This window comes from Papaver somniferum, chromosome 3 (genome assembly GCF_003573695.1).
Source record: "Papaver somniferum cultivar HN1 chromosome 3, ASM357369v1, whole genome shotgun sequence".
NCBI lineage: Eukaryota > Viridiplantae > Streptophyta > Magnoliopsida > Ranunculales > Papaveraceae > Papaver > Papaver somniferum.
This window is the reverse complement of record NC_039360.1, coordinates 80,621,372-80,626,703: the sequence shown is the minus strand read 5'-3', so window position 1 is coordinate 80,626,703 and position 5,332 is coordinate 80,621,372.

Genomic DNA, 5,332 nt, shown 5'->3' with positions numbered 1-5,332 from the left:
CCCCCCCCCCCCCCCCCCCCGACAAATTTCAAAGCAACAACAACAATACTAGCAGGATGGATCAGACCAGAACCGGATTGGATAAAGATCAACACGGACTGGGATGTTAGAGGTCATCTAGGACTATCGAGAGTTGGTTTTATTTGCAGGGATTCGACATCTCAAACTGTGGTGGCTCTAGCGCAAATTACGGCGATAATAGCAGAAACATAGGAGATTCTGCTAGCTTCAAGGACGACAATGGAGAGGCATTGGCCAAAAGTTATCTTTGAGACAAATTCGGAAAATTTAACGCGCTTCGTCAAAAAAGAACTTGAAGCTCCGTGGTATGTTGCAGAAATGATTACATAAATAAAACGAAGAATGCAATAAATTCCTCAATGCATAATACAACACAACTACAGATAGGGAAATCAAACAGCAGATGGTCTGGCAAACTTTGCGGCAGACGGAAGTCAAGCGGAAAATTTATCAACTTCAGTATGGGACTGGTCTGTCCCACATTTTATTAGCAAAATCCTATTTAATGACTCAGTGGGTACAAAATACCCCCGTGTAATAGCTATTTAGTCGCTTTTCTGTTTCTTTCTCATGCTTCAAAAAAAAAAAAGGTAGGCTAAACACAAATTCTAACAAAATTTTGTTACTAAAATTTTTTTGGACGAAAGCAAGGACGGGGTATAGCTTAGGTTAGCCCCTTCATAAGTCTGTCAGTGGGTGTGATTATCTGCAACACTTGTTTGTCCGGAATAAATAACTAGATTATCTTTGATAAACACAATTCTTGTGGATCGACAGGTTGTTGTCATCTATCATAAACGTTAATCTTCAAATCCAATGTGTATTATCTTGGTACATTAGATCTAATCGTAAAATCGTTGACTATGAACTTTATTTTTTTTTTGCTCGATAATAAGAATTTTATTAATCCTCAAAATGTCAACAAAATTACAAAAAAAAAAGCAAACAAAACATGATAAAAAAAAGAACAAAATAGAAAAAGACTTACAATGAAGCCAATCCAAACTCTAGCTAAATTTATAGTATACCCGATGTTTACTTTCTAGATTATTTAAGAAATCAGGTTTGGTGTTATAAACAATTTTCTCTCCTTTTGCTAAACTCACTCCTTTTTTTTGCTAGAGCATCAGTCTATGTAGCTATGCACAAAGCTCAATTCATTCACACTTTCACAAATTTTGCTCCATCTAGGATATGCAAACCAAGGAACTTGAGAAGATGTGAAAGCAGTAATCACAAATTTTGAGTCTGACCTGAAAATTAATTGTAGAAATCCATTTCTAATGGTCCATTCACCAGCAAACAAAATAGCCATTACTTCTGCATAGTAGTTTGTTGCTACCCCCAACCCTCTTGTAGTGGAAACCATACATAGACCTACCTCATCTCTTGCAATGAGTCCATAACCAGAGTCATCTGGATTGCCCCTTGAAGATCCATCACATCATAGAAGTATTTGATTTCTTTTTGGCAGGTAAAAGAAGACTTTTTGGAATCTTGCAGTTTTGACTTTTTTGCATTTTAGGCCAAAGTTTTTTAGAACCTGAAGATCATTAGCAGTATTCCACATAGGAGCTTTCATTCTCACATCACATTCTGCTGTGAACTTTAAGATTCTTGCTTTAGAGTGTTCTCATTGAACTTATCATCTTCAAATATACATATATTTCTTTGAAACCAAAGCTCCCTGACTGTGATGAAAGTTGCATTCCTCCACAAATCCTTCACTGCAGGACTCTTGTTTTTAGCAGAATTAAAAACTTCCTCAAAGGACTTTGGATTTACAAAAAAGAACATACCCCACAACTATTTCCAGATGATTTTCACTATAATCACAGTGCCATAATAGATGATCTAGAGATTCTTTAACTTTTTTACAGAAGTAGCATCTTGAAGCTAGATTGACTTTCCTTTTCTTCATTTTCTCATATGTGGCACAAACACCCCTAACTAGTTTCCAAACATTACTTGAAACACTAGGATGTACTGTATTGTTCCACACCTGTTTAGTCCATTTTAGTTTAGGATATTTTTTCCTTATACATTCAACTGCAGAAGCTACTGAAAAGTCACCAGAAATTGTTCCACACCATATTATCTTATCTGCTCCATTGATCACCACAGGAAGTTCATTTATCTCTATCCTTTCTAAAATTCTGCTGGTATTACCCATTCTCCATCCAACAGTATATCAGCCACTTTTATATCGGGGAATTGCAACATATATGCATTATCTGGATAAAAATCCATAAGAGCTCCATTTATCCTCCCATACTGAAATCTTTGACCCATCCCCACCAACCATCTAGAGTGATCATTCATCTCTTATGCCACCCATTTCAAACCTGGCCAAATAGAAGATTTTACATAATAAATACTTCAGTGGTTCCTTTTCTTCATAAATCCTTTTCCATTACCTAAAAAAAATAATTTTACCACAGGTTCAAGTCAAATTGACAACTGTTCGAAGCACTTACAAGGTTGCACTTGCACTACTTCGGAAAAAGATCAGTCATGATAAGACAAGGACTGGACCTAAGAGGGGGCATAAATCTTAAGAGATGAGAAAGTAGCACAAGTACATGTCTTTCGTCCAAAATGTAAGAACTATCTTCAGTAATTTCTTAAATTTTATAACCTCATTCTGACAGATTAGGATGGATAAATAGTTCTTAGAAAATTTATAACCTCATCTCCATCCAACAATATATCATCCACAGTATATCACCACAGGAAGTTCATTTATCTCTATCCTTTTTAAAAATTCTGTTGGTATTACCCATTCTCCATCCAACAGTATATCAGCCACTTTTATATCGGGGAATTGCAACATATATGCATTATCTGGATAAAAATCCATAAGAGCTCCATTTATCCTCCCATACTGAAATATTTGACCCATCCCCCACCAACCATCCAGAGTGATCATTCATCTCTTCTGCCACCCATTTCAAACCTGGCCAAATAGAAGATTTTACATAATAATTTTTTCTTGGATTTTCCAGTAAAGTTTCACTAGTAGAGCTTTATTTATTATCTCTAATTTTCTCAATCCAGACCCCCTTCTTCTATTGGGGAACACACTAAATCCCATTTCAGAGTTATAAATTTTCTTGCAGAAGGGTCACCTGACCATAATAAATTACTTATGATTTTCTCACATTCTTTCAATACCCTTTTAGGCCACTTATATATTGACATGAAGTAGATAGGGAAACTACATAGGACATGCTTAACCAAAATTACTCTTTCTTGAAATGATAAGAGTTTACCTTTCCATCTTGCAAGTCTTTCTTGCATTTGCTCTACACAGCTCCAAGTATGAATTGACTTTATGCATCCAGGATTTAAAATCACACCTAGGTACTTATCAGCAAAAGTAGATAGTGGCTTATTACATTCTTATGCAAGCTGGATTTTTCTTTTCTCACTTGTCTCTCCAATGAAACACTTACTTTTTCCAAGACTGATTTTTTGACCTGATGAAGTTTGATAATCATGAAGAACCTTTAGAAGTTTTATGACATTCCTCTTTTCACCGTTACAGAATAAAAGATGTCATACGCAAAAAAAAAAGTGAGAAGGTTGAGCTTCATTTCTTGTTACCGTTGGAAGTAATTCTTTCTCCTGCACCATTCTTGACAAAATTCTACTCAAAAGGTCTTCAGCTATGATCTCCCTGTCTTAAACCTCCCCCCACATTAAAATATCCAACAGGTCTACCATTTAGAAGGAGTGATATTTTTTTGCTGATTGAAGCAAGATATGTAACCACTGAATTATTTTTTCAGAAAAACCAAAACACCTCATAACTTGAAATAGAAATTCCCAGCTTAATGAATCATAAGCCTGAGTTATATCCATTTTGGGTGCCATGTTCCCACCTTTTCGTTTGACTTTAATTTCATTTACCATTTCTGATGCAAGGACAATCTTCTCTTGAATATTTCTCCCCTTAATAAATGCACCTTGTTGATGAGAGACAACTTTCGGAATTATACTACTAAATCTAGTAGTAATTATCTTTGTAAACACTTTGAAGCTAAAGTTCATCACTCCAATTGGTCCTAATTGACCTGCTCTTTTTGCATTCTTAACTTTAGGAAGAAGTAACAAAAAATTAGAGTTAAGACCTTTTGGAATGAAACCACCTCTCCAACAATATTGGATTTCTTTTGTTAAGTCTTCACCAATAATTTCCCATGCAAATCTATAAAACCAACCAACAAACCCATCTGGACCAGGTGCATTATATGGATCCAGTTCAAAAACATCTTTTTTGATCTCTTCACCTGATGGTATATCATCCAACATTTGATTGTCCTCTTCACTTATTACCTTTGGAATATCTTGAAAAATATCTGGAGCAAAATGTACTTCTTGAAATTTGAATTTCTCCTCATAGCGTTTTATTAAAATAGCTGCAATTTTGTCTTGATCTGAAATAATATTTCCTTCTGTATTCTCCAATTCCAAAATTGCATTCATAGCTTGTCTTACTTTAAGGTTCACATGAAAAAATATAGTATTTGAATCCCCTTCTTTTAGCCATTTTACTCTTGATTTATGCTGAATAATTTCTTTTTGTTGCTCTATAAGTATTTCTTTAACTCCTCTTACAGTCACTAGGTTGTTCAGAAGATTTTTATTCTCTGGATTTTTATCTGAATTTAAAGTTGCTTGCGTCACATTATCTTCTGCTTTCTTTAACTTTTTTGTTATATCCCCAAATACATTCCAATTCCAAAGTTGAATATCCTTCTTGAATTGTTTTAATTTGCACATAAATGTAAATGCAAGATTACCCCTTATCTTTATATTCCATGATTCTTTTATTTTCTGAAGGAAATCAGGATGATTCATCCATACCTTCAAAGCTCTAAAAGGTACATTATTTGGTTTTGGAATCTCAGCATTAGCTCCATTCAATACTCCATGATCAGAAATTCCTCTTGCTCCTACTTTGAAACCCCAGTTTGGATAAACATCTAACCATTTATCATTGAAAACAACCCTATCAAGATTGCAAACTATCCTTTTTTTCCCAGCTCTATTATTACACCAGGTCCAAACCAGTTTTTGGTGCTTGAATGAGAACACAATTATTCAGACAATTTGTAAATTCCAGCATTGATATTCTCATAGGTTCGAGACCACCAATTTTCTCATCCAAACTTATAACTGTGTTAAAATCACCAATCACAAGCAATGGTTTATTTAGAAAACTTACATCCATTAACTCTTTCCACAGATCCCCTTCTATTTACTGTATGAGAAGTTGCATGAACACCTATAACTACCCCCCCCCCCC